Source organism: Epinephelus fuscoguttatus, linkage group LG19 (genome assembly GCF_011397635.1).
Source record: "Epinephelus fuscoguttatus linkage group LG19, E.fuscoguttatus.final_Chr_v1".
Taxonomy (NCBI): Eukaryota; Metazoa; Chordata; class Actinopteri; order Perciformes; family Serranidae; genus Epinephelus; species Epinephelus fuscoguttatus.
Genome location: NC_064770.1, coordinates 2,665,221 through 2,682,139, shown reverse-complemented (window position 1 = coordinate 2,682,139; position 16,919 = coordinate 2,665,221).

The window sequence follows — 16,919 nt, the reverse complement described above, 5'->3', positions numbered from 1 at the left end:
GTCACTGTGACCTTACAAACATGGTTTTTTTGCCATAAATGAGGATTTCATATGCTGATCATGATGAAATGTCACATAAATGTCTAATTAGGTAAAATGATAGTGATGTCCAAAAGGTCAAAGGTCAACTTCACTGTGACATCAAAATGTTATGTAAAAAAAACTTTTGTGGCCATTACTTAACAAGGTGGGGTGCCCACCTTGAAACTGCTGATTGTATAGATCTTCTGTGCTACCAAAGGGAAGATGTGTGTGAAGCATCCACGTTTTCACAGACATGAATGTAAACTAAGAGAATTCTGACTGGTTCACAAAGGTGTGGAACTGTGAGGTGGTATTCTAGTTGGAAAGATTATCCAAACACAGTCCCATGATTCTAAATACTAAATTTTGGTCAGATAGACCTCATCAGTCATTAACTAGACTCACAAGTCAGTCTTTAGACGCTTTACTTAACTAAAGACTGATGACTTTCTCCCTGATTTTGTGTTTAGATGGGCGGATACAATTTCAGAGTTTAAAAAAAACTCCCTACGTTGCAGAATCAATAGTAAATCTGCAGGGCGGTCTTTCGGTGGCTCGCTGAACTCTTGTGCTTGTAAACATAGTCCCACTAGGAACACGTGTAGCGGTACAAAATAGCTCAGGCGTGCTCGCAGAAAACGCTGTCAAAGTTAGTGGATGTTTGTCGCGTTTGCGGTGACACATTCTCGCCAACTAAAAGAAACAAACATAATCCTTTACAAGGCCATGACTCATCCGGCCGGACTATAGAGGGTATCGCCTTGTTGTTTACAAATCTTCCGGGTAGAAAACCAGCAGAGCTTTTAGCTGTATCTATATATATATATATATATATATATATATATATATCACATTTTTTTCACATCACTGTTTAGACAAATCCGATGTTTGTAAAGTCTATAAACACAATGACTGAACATACTATTTCTGTGTCCACGTTTACTTTAGCTGGGCTAACCGTTAGCTGTTAGCCCTGTTAGCCGTTAGCGGTGTCTGTAATAGGTAATAACTCATTAAACGGTCCGTGAAAAAAATATCTTTTCCAGCGGATATCTTAGTTACAACATGATTGAGCTAGCAAAGCAGTTTTGTGTTGCTGTGTGTGGTATTTATTCAGTTACATTATTTATTTATTCAGGGACAGCTAACATCAGGACGTCATCTGTTAAAAGCCTCCCATTGTCAGATACGACATGAAACTACTCCAGTTAGCTCAATCATGTTGTAAGTTAGGCTGACCAAACGTCCTCTTTTGCCCGGACATGTCCACTTTTCACGTCCCGTCCGGGGCATCCGGGGTTTTTTTTTATAAACTGATGATGTCCGGTTTTCCGTGTGTTTGTGTTTGTGTGTGTGTGTGTGTGTGTGTTAGAGTGCGGCACGGGCCGCATATTTCTGTCCTAACCCAAACCGAGCCCGATTATTATTTAATGACCAAAGCACTGAGTTTGTGTCACACAGTTGTTACAGTTACAGGCTATTTAACAGGCCGGGCGTGCACCGTGGGTGCTCAGCTGCGGAGAGGGAGACCTCCAGTGGGAGGCGGGAGGTCCGACGCTTCTAGCGAGAGGACAGGGAGAAATAAAACAAAATAAGATAAAATAGGAAAAACCTGCCTCCCTCTTTTATTTTCAGCGTTTAATCAAGGCGGAGGAGGGCGGCTGGAGGTCCAAGACTTCCAGCGAGGGAAGAGGTAGAAACAAACAGCCAGTGTGTGTCTGTGTGTGTTATGCTCAGGTGTTGTCATGTAAATAACAGTGCCCAAGCAATAAACAGGACAGACAATAGGATTTTATTTATTTTTACTCTACATTTTCACTGAAAGCTGACCGAATCCGACCCGAGCCCGAATACAATTTATAGCTACATTTTTGACCAAACCCGCCCGACCCGTCGGGTACCGTCGGGCTCGGATCGCCACACTCTAGTGTGTGTATGTGTCCCTACTGGGGCCTATCTGAATTTCTGTCTTTGAGAGATATTATTTTGTAATATAACTGAATTTTCTATCCATACATATAAATTTTAAATATATTAAAATTATAAGGCATCTTTGAGTAAACTGCAAGTATCATTTAAGTTGGCTATGTCGTGGCTGGCCGAGTGTCCTCTTTTTTGGAAATCAAAATATGGTCACCCTATTGTAACTAAGACATCCGCTGGAAAAAATATTTTCTTCACGGATGAGCACACGTTTGATAAAACAGAGTTTAATCTCTCGGCATCCATTTTCAAGCTGTGTGTTTGTTTCCTTGCGGACAAGGAAAGGGGGAGCGCACATTTCCGAGAAGGCGTGTCCTTTTCAAAAATGCAAGAGGCGTTGCTTTGTTGCCGGCCGTTTTCGCCGGTGTGTTAAACACACTTTAGAAAGGAGTGTCCCCAGACTATCAGAAGGCGGAGATCTCTGATTGTCTGGTGGCTAGACTAGTCATTAACTACTTTTCCACTCTTTACTTTAGGAGCAGAAGCAGTCTGGAATCACGCTTAAGTGTTTTATGTGACATATTAGAAGCACTTTTTTCATTTTCCAACTAAATATCAATAATTGAGCATTTAATATTTGGAAATCCTTTCCTGTGTTTCCACTTCTACCTAGTCTGTTATGAGGTTATAGGCTATCAACTTACATTTCACATTTCTGATGAATGTAACTTTTTGCTTCCCCTAAAACAGAACATTTGTGCAGGTAATAAGTATCACTGTTTGATTTCATATCATAAGAATTACTTCATTCATGGTTTTTTATATATGCAGTACAGGCCAAAGGTTTGGACACACCTTCTCATTCAATGCGTTTTCTTTATTTTCATGACTATTTACATTGTAGATTCTCACTGAAGGCATCAAAACTATGAATGAACACATGTGGAGTTATGTGTAAAAAAGGTGAAATAACTGAAAACATGTTTTATATTCTAGTTTCTTCAAAATAGCCACCCTTTGCTCTGATTACTGCTTTGCACACTCTTGGCATTCTCTCCATGAGCTTCAAGAGGTAGTCACCTGAAATGGTTTCCACTTCACAGGTGTGCCTTATCAGGGTTAATTAGTGGAATTTCTTGCTTTATCAATGGGGTTGGGACCATTGGTTGTGTTGTGCAGAAGTCAGGTTAATACACAGCTGACAGCCCTATTGGACAACTGTTAAAATTCATATTATATATATATATATATATATATATATATATATATATATATGATAGTTAAGGTATGTGACAATAATAATCATATGTGTGTAATAATAGTTGTATGCATCAGCCAGGACCATGTCAGCAGTGCAACCACGACCCGTGATCCAGGTTAGCCGCAATTCGAGGGAACCTACAAGACAGTAGAACACAGAGGCCCAGGAGAGAAAAGAAGCCAAGTTAGTGTTATGCAGAGTAGGACATGAAGGTTAGCAAATGAAGAGAGATAGCAAAGAAGAGAAGGGGCTCAGTGTATCACAGGGGGTCCCCCAGCAGACTAGGCCTACATTACCCTAAGTAGTGGGTGGTCTGAGGCAAGCCTGAGCCAGCCCTAACTATAAGCTTTCTCAAAGAGGAAGGTCTTAAGTCTACTCTTCAATGTGGAGATGGTGTCTGCCTCCTGGACCTAAACAGGAGGATGGTTCCACAGAAGAGGAATCTGACAGCTAAAGGCTCTGGCTTCTTTTTTTTTTTCTTTTTTTTACTTTTGGAGACCTTAGGAACCACAAGTAACTGCATTGTCAGAGCGCAGTGTTCTGGTAAGATAATAGTGTATTACACTGATCAAAAAAAAAAAAAAATTAAGAGAACACTTTATCGTCACAGTATTACACCAAGTCAGTTAAACTTCAAGGATATCAATCTGTCCATTTAGGAAATGCAAGTGATTGTGAATCAGTTTCACCTGCTTTGGTGCAAATTAAAGTGACAACAGGTGCAATGGAGAGGCAAACGCAAGACCACCCCCAAAAAGGGAATGGTTTTGCATGTGGTGGCCATAGACAATTGCTGTCTTCTTATCCTTCCTGACTGATTCTACTCTAGTTTTAAAGTGAAAGATGGCTGAATTCCATTTTGCTGCTTCAAGTTCAGGGTCCTAGTATTGCATGCTTACTCATTTTCACACTGTCATGGCTCAGGGATATTTGCATTGAACAAAGACATTGTTAAAGGGATATTTTGGACTTTTTGAGGTGGGTTTGTATGAAGTACATGTGCATATTCAGTGTACTACCTACAGAAGATGGAGGTCGGCACGCCCCCAGTTTGGAGAGGCAGCCAGGCACACTGCTACAAAAGCTAGCCAATGTCCTGCTGTGGACTAGCATGGAAATCCAGACCCAAATCTTGAAAGATTTAGGGTCTGGCTATGAGTAACGCAAATGGCCCAACTCGAGGGGAGGCACCAAGCATGTATTTGAAAATATTACTGCACGCAATTGGATAACATTACGTCCAATCAGAACAAAACACGGGGTGATGTATCCAGAGTGCTACCAGCAGAGCTAACTGGTAGATTAGACGCTTGCCGTATCCGGTTGGCAAAACAGCAAAAATGTCCTTCTTGCAAAGGAAAGATTCAAGCACCGTCTTCTGTTCCTCTTTTAGAGAAAAAGCTAAGTCTAACCTCTTTTAAAGAAAAAGCTAAGTCTAACTTGTTCATTGTAGTGGCCAACGCCGTTTCAAACAACTGGTGTTCATCCGTAGCCATCTTGCAATGTTTACTGACTGATTCCCGACTTCGTCGTTGCAGCGCTGTCGTCATCTGTTTAGCTCGCCTCTGGCCCGCCTATATCAGATACACCGATGTGATTGGTGCAGCTCGGCTCCAAGGGCATGGGTAATGAGCATCATTACTGATTGCCAGAGTGACTCACTGAGCAAATTCAAATTGTGCTCTAGCAAGAAATCTGGATTTCCAGGGTAGCTGTGGACAGGGGCAGCAGCAAATTGTTATTTAGCCAAAAAAAAAGCCTACCTAAAAATATCAATATCGGTTTAAGGGTACACTATATTTAGAATATCATCAGACAGCCCCTTTGGACAGGTAACTGAAGCCCCTTTATCCATCTGTGCTGTCTTCAAAGCAAGGCTGTAGCCATGGAGTCAACATTGGGGGGGACCAAATCTGCACACCCCCCCACCCCCCCCCAAACACACACACACACCCTTACTTCCTGCCATTGAAATTCTAAAATAAAATATGTACAAATTCACTAACACATGAGATACGTTTTTTTTTTTTTTAATGTCTAAGTGCCTTAGACTAGGGATTAAGGATTAATAAAGTACAACTTCACCCATAATCATATTGAAGTGTTTTGATCCATAGGAAGGTCTGTGCCACACAATTTCAGTAGAAACAGATCTGATTTATTGCCCTTTTATTAGGGATGTCCCGATCCAGCTTTTTCCACTTCCGATCCGATACCGATATTACAGCCTTGAGTTTTGGCCGATACCGATACCGATCCGATCCAAGCACGTATTATACATATTCACTTATTTTGTTGTCAGTCGTGTTAGAAAAGGTTTGATCAAGCGGTATTACTCTAACAAGAACAACTACTTAATCGGGTTAGTTAGAATGATCCACAACAGTTGATATGAGAAGCTGACCTGTTTATTGTTAACAGGGTTAAATAAACAAACTTTAAACTTGAACATTAACATTAAATAAAAAAATATAGCTGGTTTGCTTTGGCTGCTTTGGTCCCTTAATAAATAGAAAATAAATCAACACAAGAAATCTTTAAAATGTCTATTGAATATAATATTGAAATTAAAATAGCAGCAAGACTCCACACACTTGTGCTTTGGCCCCCTAATAAATAAAAAAAAAATAGATTAACACCACAAGACATTGTTGACATTTAACAAACAGTGCAGCTTTTCCTTTTCAGTTATTTTAGTAGTGTCAGTGCAAGCCTGGTGCTGCTGTTTCCTGGGACCAACAGAGGGGACAAAAAAACCACACACAATATTGTACAACTGTTTAAACAAGCAATAGTCCATCCATGGCTCCAGTTTCACTAATTGTGCCCAAAACAATGCCATCAGTGCTCTTTACTTAAACAGTAAGAGTGTAAACCAAATAAAAATATCACTCTCAAAAAACCAGAGCAGAAAACAAATAGTTAACTAAATTGACCGCTACTCTTCCTACCCTCCATGTGTGTCTGCCGTCTGCATGCTGGCCTGGTGGATTGATAGTAAGAGCTGGAGCAGATCACTGGAATGGACTGCTTGAATTATGGAGCGCTGGGCTGGTCGGAAAACCTGGATCGGACTCCATGAAAAACTGAATTGGAGTTCTTGGATCAGCATTTTTCCATGCAGTCCAATCCGATGCCGAAGCATGTTTTTATATATCGGCAGCCGGATCGGGACATCCCTACCTTTCATTTTACACTCACGACTCACACTAGTTGCTTGCCGCTCAATTGAAGTCATCTCCTCTTCTCTGACCTCTTGTCACTTTACATTTTTTCACTCATTATTCTGAACACACCAAAGTAAACACGGAAGAAATATTATCAGATAACAAATGGTGTCTCTTGCTCAGATAGCCTACAAACCATTTCTGATCTGAATGACAATAATTCTTATATCAAGAAATAACTCATGACTCATTTTTTGTACTAATGCTACAGTACCGTATAACTAACATTACTTCCATAATCCGACTGATAGGGTAACGCTACTCATTTTTCTCACTGTGCTTAACTTAACTTTGTTTCTTTTCTGAGACTTGCCAAAAAAAAAGGCCGAATGTCTCTGCCACCCTTCCTCCTGCTCATGACGACTCACTGTGAAATTACACATGCAGCGCTAACTTTATGAGAGACACTTCCAAGTTCAAGGCTTGTTGTTAGCTAGCTAGTTAGCTAGCTATTATAACGTGGTTACATTTGGTGCAACATTGCAAAACAATAACCATTCATGACATCAAAATTTCATAACACTTAACAAAATCACAATAAACAGTTCAAATATAGCCTACATAATGCTCATATTATCTCGTTTTCCACTTTTATTTAGTAATTAATAGAGAGACAAATTTACATTGCCTGCCTGGAACGTTAACCATACAGCAGTCTGGCAACAACGTTAATGGCAACCAGCCTTGGCATTCTGCTATGGCAACTCCACTTGGACAAACCACACACAGAACTGCAATACTTGAACCGATAGTAATAATAATGGGGATTTGTTATGTTTAGTTATAATTATAATGATTCCATTATTTTGGATGGTGGTATGTGGTTGCCTATCGTAGAATAGCAATGAAGAAGAAAAAAAAAGTTTTCTTTGTTGTTGTTTTTCAGTTCCAGTTATATACTGGGGGGACATTTTGGGCATATCTGAACACTAGGGGGGGGTATCCATGAAACCAGAATTTCTTGCCTTGAAATGGCTCATGACTGAAAAATTTTGTGATTACTTGGTAGGTAATAAGTGTGTAGTCTGGACAGGCAACAACCCCTTAAGCCATCTTGATACTGCTAAGCTGGGGGCAACAGAGCAACGTTGGGCTGAGGCTCTGGCTGATTTTGACTTCACTCTTAAATATCACTCAGGACCTTAATACTAATAATATTAATGCTGATGCTCTGTCCAGACAACCAGCCTCAGCTGAGGCAGCCTCAGTTAGCCAGTTTCTGACTGGAACTCCCATCCCCGCAAGAATGCAGACGGAAATAGGTAAACAACCTAAGCAAGTGTCCTTGCTAGTGTGGCAGATTGAGTTTCTCCCCCTCCCTCCTCCTCTCCTTTCTTCCATTTCACTCAACGGGCAGCAGACTGCATTCAATCAGCCATCAGCACTGATTGCAGGGCGGTGCCACCCACCTTTATATCTAGGTGAGGCAATACTGCTCTGGTTCTTCTTCCTAACCTCCAGAGTCTGGTGTCTGTGCAGTCTGGTGTGGCTGGTCTGCCTTCTGAGGCTTTTTGGTGTGTCAGTCCTGCTGTGAGCATAAGGTAGGCTCTCATAATATTCCTGGTGTCGCACACTTACTGCGTGCGTAATTGGTGTTTTACCTGCCAGTTTCCTCACTCTGCAGTGTGGCTGTCTCTCCCTCCCTTGGCTTCTTGAGTGCAGACCGGAGTTGCGGTTTACTGCTTCGAGCTTGTTACGCTACTCGGTGTTGAGGTAGGCTGGCTCAAATTAGTTTTGAGTTGTGGCCAGTCTCTGCCTGGTCTTCACCTGAATAAATTGTCTCTTTCCGTGGTTTCTGGTCAGCAGTTGGCAGAGTGCGTAGCGGCCATGCATCCTCCCCTCCTCTCTGCTCCGCTGTTGGAAACCGCCCTCTGCCCGATGGTATGTATATTCGAGTTCATATTACTATTGATTTCAGCATAATTTCAAATTGGTAATGTTCGTTTTTTTATGGTATTTACATTGCAGGCCCTTAAAGGCCAGGCTGTGCGCTACGGTGTAGTGCCTCCTGTTTTTCACAAGCCATCAGCCTCCACCACCTGGCGCGGGCTGCTGTTCTGTCTCCAATGACTTTTGGATTTGGGGTTTGTGCAGAGTGTGTCTACTCCGAGTCATTTATTACTGAATTGTTCTGATTGTACCAGACTTTTCAGAACTTCCCGTTTTACAATATTACCTGGTGTCTTTTTATTCTCATCTCATTGACAAGGAGACTATATTTGGTAGCCACCTTCTAGTGGCCCTGTGCTGTTTTGTTTATTTGATTTAATTTACAGTAAGCAGTATTATTTGTTTTCTTTTGATTCTTTATTTCTTTCTCCTGTTTTGTTTTGAGGTTTGTTTTCTGGGGGTTGGTTGACTTAAAAGCTACACACATGCATGTCTTCCAACTCCTGGGTAATTTATATTAGACTCTATGTTTATTGATTCAATTAGACAATTGTTATTAGCCTACTTTCTTTTGTAATATCTGTTACACCACAAAAGCAATGGCCAATGTGTACAATTCAACAGGACCCTACACAAGCTTTTGTGCACTCTTCAACCTGAGCACAAGTCCAACAATTTTTGTCACATCTATGTGAGAGACTAGTCTTCAAACTTGATTGGGCACTACTGTTACAGAGACATGTGACTGTGATGTCACCAAGCCAACTTAAAGAGAACTTTCTGCTCTTCATCTCACTCTTTTCTCCTGGACCTCGACTGAGGTAGGAGGACCTGACACACCCTTCCCCTGTTTTCTCCCCTCTACATGCTCACAGCAGGAGCTGCAGTTTTGCTCTGAATGTGGCCTGCTCCCAGCAGACACAGAACCTGATGACCAGACAAGTTAGTGTGCGAAACATGAGGTTTGCAACTAACTTTCAGTGACAAGGAGAACCAAGTTGAGTTAGCATCAAACTTCTAACTCTGCAAGGTTACCGGGCGAACAGTCTCGGATCTGAACCTTTGGAACAAGGACACAGCAAAGATCGCTTCTGGAACCACAGCTCTTTCCAGCCCACATGTGCCAGCTAACAAAAGCAGCATACCACAAAGCAGCTCTTCCCTCCATTTAAAAATTGGTAATCTAACAAATGGCATAGTATTATTGCAGTTGTACAGGCTAAGCAAGGCTGTTTAATTTTGTCAATCGTGATTTAATGCTGTCATTGAGTTATGTTGTGATTATTTGGTTAACAGGCTTCACTGAAGCTAAATGAAGTTAGCTTGCTAATGCGTCACACAGACAGAGTTTTGCATACAACTAAACATCCTTTGTGCTAACCCAGACCCTTTTGCAATACACATCACATACACATATACTCACTCGCAATTTGGCTTTCAACATAGCTACACTCAAAGAGGAGAAGTTGTCGCTTCATGTCCTTTGTCCTAACTGCCCACACAGTGAGGCAAACCTCCCCCAATCTGAAGCCACCTTTGATTCAGCCATCTTGTAGTTTTCTTTTGTCAGCCATTTTGTTTGTAGGCCAAACGGCCTTTGTTTGACACACACACCTTTTGTCTCTTTCTCTCTCTCTCTCTCTTGCTTATGCGCACACCAATACACATCATACACACCCATGCTTGTGTATAGTTAGTTACGATTTGTGCATTCAAATTATTATCAATAATTATCAATTATTCCCGATATCCATTTTGATACTTTAGTTGGAGGCCTGTTACAACGTCAGGTCCCAACAAGTTGCATGAAACTGGAATTTCTTGCCTTGAAATGGGCTATGACCAAAAAGACCAAAAAGATTTGGGTCTGGACAGATAATAACCCTTTAAGCCACCTAGACACTGCAGCATATCACAGCATGTCCAATAATGAGTACCTGTTCCTGTACATTCTGTGCTGGTTCCAGAAAAGTCGGTCAATAGCTAGGACCTGGTTAGGTCTAGCCGCCATCAGGTGGCCCATAGGAACACATACAGCAGGTTGGGGAGGCTTCGCTAGTCAAGTCAAGTCAAGTCAATTTTATTTATAGAGCCCAAAATCACAAATCACAATTTGCCTCAGAGGGCTTTACAGCACATGACACCCCCCCCCCAAAAAAAAACCCTTTAACAGAGGGAAAAAATTGGTAGAAACCTCAGATGTCGAATAGATGTCATACAGAAGAGATCAACATAAGAAATTTGCAGCAATCCATATGACAAAATAAGACATAAAGAGAGACAGAGACAGAGAGAGATGCAAGACAGACAGTAATGACAGTAGCTTACAACAACAATAATTAAAATAATAATATTCTAATAATAATTACGGATATTGTGGTACAATATGTTGTAAGTACAGTATGTGAATATATGATAGTATATGTATGTGACAGTAATAATCACATGTATAATAACAGTAGAAGTATGACTAATAGTAACATCAGCAGTAGGGGGCATTAGGCAGGACCATGGCAGCAGCACAACCACGTCACATGATCCAGGCACAGCTGCGATACGAGGTAACCTGTCAGATAGTGGAGCGCAAAGGCTCCGGCGAAGAAGCCGAGTTAGTGGCATGCAGTAGAGCCGAGTTAGCGAGATGCAGTAACAGGACATTCTGTTGGCAAAGAAGAGAGAGAAGGAGAGAAGGTGCTTAGTGTATTATAGGAAGTGTATTATAGGAGGTCCCCCAGCAGACTAGGCCTATGTCAGCCTAACTAGGGACTGGTCCAAAACAAGCCTGAGCCAGCCCTAACTATGAGCTTTATCAAAAAGGAAAGTCTTAAAGCAACACAATGGAGGATTTCACTTTTTACCTCATGGGGTCCCCCCTACAGATGCAAAACAGTATTTATCTGTTACAACTGTCGCAAAAATCTTTATGTGCATGCATTTATTGACAAGCCAACGATACCGGTGAACTTCTTGAAGCTGGCTGTGTAATGCGCGATCATCATGTCTTCAGAGCAGGTAAAGTAGCCTTATAGCATTTTGTACATACATGATTAGGCCAATTGCTTTATTTATTTATTCATTTTCTAAAGTCAGAAATGAGTTGCTCTCTGCAAGTCAGGGCTGACCTCTATGAAGTCCTAACCATATCAAAATAAGCAGACACACACGCAGCAACGTGTGTGTGCATGCGTGATTAACATAGTAAATTTTGGTATGCGAGCATGCGCACGTGCGTTATTACATGCGGATTGTATTTCACGCATAACAAGAAATGCGTACTGTACTTAGAGCATGTGCACGTCCATCTGTAACTGTTGGGGAAATGTTGTTAAGTGTCCACACACGCACGTTCACATTTTTTGATACTACGCAACTGGAAGTTTATCTACATTGCGGGCACCAGTCCGTGTACATGAACGCCTCATGTAGTTTCCTTTTCCATTTCATTCTATGTCTGTGTTCCATTTTCATCCAGTAGATGGTGCCATTGAGCCAATAATACACTCTATATAGACATATATAATTATAGTTTTTTTTTTTTAAGTATTATTATTATTAGATGTAACTGGAAAAACACGGACACAAAGTTAGTAGCCATGAGTAGTCTCCATTAGAAGGGATAGAGCATGAGATGGATGTCAGACCACCTACGTGGAAGGAAGTTCAGGAGGTGGTCAGGCGTGCAAAGGCTTCTTCGGCCCCAGGGCCTAATGGAGTCCCCTACCGGGTTTATAAAAGTGCGCCTGATACCCTTAAATTTTTATGGAAACAGCTAAGAATAAATTGGGAGAAGCAAATTATACCAAGAGCATGGCGTAGGGCAGGGGGTGTCCTCATTCCTAAGGAGAAGGAGTCTGTGGACCTTAGCCAGTTCCGGATGATTTCTCTCTTGAATGTAGAGGGAAAGATTTTCTTTAGTGTAGTTGCACAGAGATTAGCTAGCAACTTAGAAAGGAATAGCTTAATAGCTACCATGGTGCAGAAGGCAGGAATACCAGGTTTTCAGGGTGTTTAGAGCATACTAGCATGATCTGGCACCAGATTCAGACAGCAAAGATTAAGAAAAGGGACCTGCATGTAGTATTTTTAGATCTTGCAAATGCGTTTGGTTCAGTACCACATAGCCTCATTTAGAGTGCGTCTGACTACTTCAAAGTGCTACAGTTAGTTGTTAACTTTAGTGAAAGCATATTTTCAGGATATTAGGTTGTGTCTAAGTATAGTAGGTTTCACAACAGGTTGGCAGAGGCTAGAAATAGCCATCATGACAGGGTGTACAATTTCTCCATTAGCATTTACTATGGCAAGGGAAGTAATCATCAGGGCTTGTAGGTGGGTGGTAGGTGGGGAGAGACGGCAGAATGGGTTGCATTTTCCACCAGTTAGGGCTTACATGGATGACATGACACTGGTGACCACAACAATGCCATGTACAGAGAGGCTACTAGAGAAGGTAAATAAGAACCTCGAGTGGGCCAGCATGAACATCAAGCCTAGTAAATCTAGAAGCATCTCGATATGTAGAGGGAAGTTAACTGATAGGAAGTTTGTCATAGATGATGAGGAAATCCCAACAATTAGGGAAAAGCCAGTAAAGAGCTTAGGTAGGTGGTACAGTGTGGAGTTGAATGATGAGGAACAGGTGGTGAAATTTAGGAAAGATGTGGTAGAAGGATTGGATAGAATAGATAAATCAGAACTTCTTGGAAAGTTGAAGTTGTGGTGTTTGCAATTTGGGCTATATCCTAGGTTAATGTGGCCATTGTCAATTTATGAAATTCCAATATCCGTAGTGGAGAGAATTGAAAGGTCGGTTAGCTTCTATATTAGGAAGTGGTTGGGTGCTCCTAGGTGTCTAAGTAGTGTTGCATTGTATGGAAAAGAGATTCTTCAGCTGCCAGTATCTAGTTTAACAGAGGAATTTAAATGTACCAAGGTCAGGACAGAGCTGTTGTTATCTGGGAGTAAGGACATGGTAGTTAGGAGTGTGGTTCCAAACCAACCAAGGGGAGGAAGTGGAACCCAAGATCGGCAGTTCAGGAGGCAGAGGCAGCTCTTAGGCATGCAGAGATTGTAGGTAATGTTCAGTTTGGCCTGGGAGGCCTGGGGCTTGGCTCAGGCAAACCAGTATGGAATAAAGCAGGTCTCAAAGATAAAAGAAAGCTGGTTGTAGAACAGATACGGAGACAGGAAGAGATGCTAAGGGGTGCAAAGGTAGTGGCCCAGGCTAAACAGGGACAGTGGTTGAATTGGGAAAGTGTAGAGAAGAGGAAGCTTAGTTGGAGGGACCTGTGGAGTATGGAGGAGAATCGTATTAGATTCCTGGTAGGGGCTACATACGATGTGTTACCAACCCCCCAGAACCTAAAACTGTGGGTAAATGAGGACCCATCATGCCCATTGTGTTCACGTACCGCAACCTTAAAGCATATTTTGTCAGGCTGTAAAGTTAGCTTGTCACAAGGCCGATATACATGGCGACATAACCAGGTGTTGAAATGTTTAGCTGCAGGCATCGAAGGGAAACAAAGACAGGTGAATTCAGAAGGTGTTAAGGATAGGAGCTTAGTAATTCAGTTTGTCAGTGAGGGAGAGAAACACAGAAGAGATAAGTTAGTGAGGAGGCAAGGGTGTGGCCACCTAGAAGGTGCTTGTGATTGGGAAATGCAAGTAGATTTAGGGGGAAAGCTTGTTGCTCCCCAGGAAATAGTTTGTACCAGGCAGAGGCCTGATTTAGTGTTGTGGTCAGTGAGTCAACGGATAGTTTATTTCATTGAGCTGACAGTTCCTTGGGAAGACTCAGTGGAAGAAGCCTATGAAAGAAAAAAGCTTAGATACGCAGACTTAGGAGCAGAAGCTGAGCAGCGAGGATGGAAGACTAGGATTTGTCCAGTGGAAGTGGGGTGTAGGGGATTCATAGCAAGATCAGCTGTCTCGCGCCCTCGGGGAACTTGGAGTGCGGGGACAGAGTTTGAGGAAGACAGTGAGGGAAATGTCAGATGAGGCAATTAAATGTAGCCAGTTTATCTATAAGAGAAGAAATAATGTCAGGGGCCAGCAGGGGGAACTAATAAACAGGGCACATAACTCCTTGAGATCAGGTGAAGAGATCCACTTCCTCTCAGGAGGAAATCCAGGAAGAGGAAGAGGAAGTATTTAAGTGTGGGAGTGTCCTATTTGAATCCCTTTTGTTTGAGGCCATGCGGCAAGGTGAGTGTGCTTGCTGATCCTGTAAGTTCATTAAGCTCCTTTAACTTTAGCTTATATTGTAGTTATGCTATGTAGCGTGTGAAATAGAGTATGGTGAATGTGCTAGGAAAGGTAGCATCAGCCCTGCTTCTAACTAGAGCTCGCATGTACGGAGCCTGGGTTTGGTTGAAGGTGGCAGTGCTGTTTGGGCTGAGAAAGCCATGCGTAAGTAAGGTAAAGGAGGTTATTGGGTTGGTGCAGGGAGGAGAGCAGTGAGACCTGGCATTAGGGGAGTGTCTCTGGGACGCTAGAGATCACTGTCTAGCCTCCTGGAGGTGTCGTGGGACCAACTAGACGAAACACTGATGAAAGGAGGTTCCCACCCAATGACCCCAAAGACATGCTAGTTATCACTGCTCACTGGTTTGTATAGTTAAGCCTTGCTATATTAGCTTATCATAGGGCTTAGGTTTTTCACTGAGTGTTGATCCTTTCTCTAGAGCACAAACTTCTTGTGTTTATTTGAACAGTGGAGTTTTTTTGTATTGTGGAAGAAAGTGAATCAATCAATTTTATTTATAAAGCCCAATATCACAAATCACAATTTGCCTCACAGGGCTTTACAGCATACGACATCCCTCTGTCCTTATGACCCTCGCAGCGGATAAGGAAAAACTCCCCAAAAAAACCCTTTAATGGGGAAAAAAACGGTAGAAACCTCAGGAAGAGCAACTGAGGAGGGATCCCTCTTCCAGGACGGACAGACGTGCAATAGATGTCGTACAGAACAGATCAGCATAATAATAACAGTAATCCACATGACACAATGAGACACAGAGAGAGAGAGAGAGAGATGCAGGTAATGACAGTAGCTTACAACAACATTGTTGAAAGTAATAATATTATAGTTATAGTTCTGGTTACTGTGGTACAATATGTTGAGAGTATGTATTAATATCTGATAGTATACATGTGTGACAATAATCATATGTGTATAATAACAGTAGAAGTATGACTAATGACTAATGATGGCAGCAGCAGCAGGAGGCATCTGGCAGGACCACGGCAGCTGCACAACCACACACGTCACGCTGTCCAGGCACCGCTGCGATATGAGTTAATCTGAGAGACAGTGGAGCAGAAGAAGCCGAGTTAGTGACATCCAGAATGAAATATTTATTGTACCATTACCACAGAGAGCAGAGTTAGCTCACTGGGATGAGTGCTAGGATTACAGTCAAAACATTATGGGATTGAATCCCACTGTTACCATGGGTTTTTTTTGTGTGTGTATTAAAAACAATGTATTCGATCAAACTGCAAAATAAGAACAGAAAGTATGAAGCCTAATTTTGTATTTTCTTCAATATCAGCCAATTTTGGAAGAAAATATTTTACTGAAATAAATTATAAAATATTTTTATAAAGCTCACTAGGCAAGGCAAGTTTATTTGTATAGCACATTTCAACAACAAGGCAATTCAAAGTGCTTTACATAAAATATACAGCAAGTAAAAGCAATAGGCAACATAAAAAGACATTAATCACATTAATGTAACTACAATGAAGTTAGAATTAAAACCTAGATGGGAGACAGAAATAAAACCTAAACAGAAGACAGATAAAACAAAATAAAAGTTCCAGTGCAGTGTGAGAAGAAGGCTCAGGTTTGATTTAATCAAAGGCAGTAGCAAACAGAAAAGTCTTCAGCCCTGATGTAAAAGAACTGAGAGTTGCAGCAGACCTGCAGTTTTCAGGGAGTTTGTTCCAGATATGTGTAGCATAAAAAAATGAAAAAGAAAACTACGTGAGGCGTTCATGCACCCGGACTGGTGTGTGCGATGCAGATAAACTTCCGGTTGCGTAGAATCAACATGTGCGAATGCGCGTGTGTGGACTCTTGCCAACATTTCTCCAACGGTGACAGACGGATGTGCACACGTTGTAAGTACAGTACGCATCTTCTTGTTGCGCGTGATGTAGTTTGTGCACATCCTGGTACACGTGCGTGTGCGCGCGTGACAAAACTGTTCTATTATCTTCATGTGTGTGTTTGCAAAAAACGCCTAAATGTTGCACGTATTAACTCCACGTCGTGTGATTACGCGGCGTGCAGCAGTCATCACGCGTGACAGTTATAAGTCAATGGGGAAACTACATGGTGTTGTTTTGCTGCGCAGGCGTCAAAGCACACGCGTGACACGTTCAGTCGATTGCTGCGCACGTATAAAGAAACGTATGGTACTCCATTCCTCCTCACAGCAGGCACACATGTACACACACACACACACACACACACACAAACTCAACAGAGTGAAGTCAGACAACAGCAGAGAGGTTGTGGTGCAGATGAAGGGAATATAATTTCAAGATTACTCTAGTTGACGACAACTACGCTTGTTACTGTA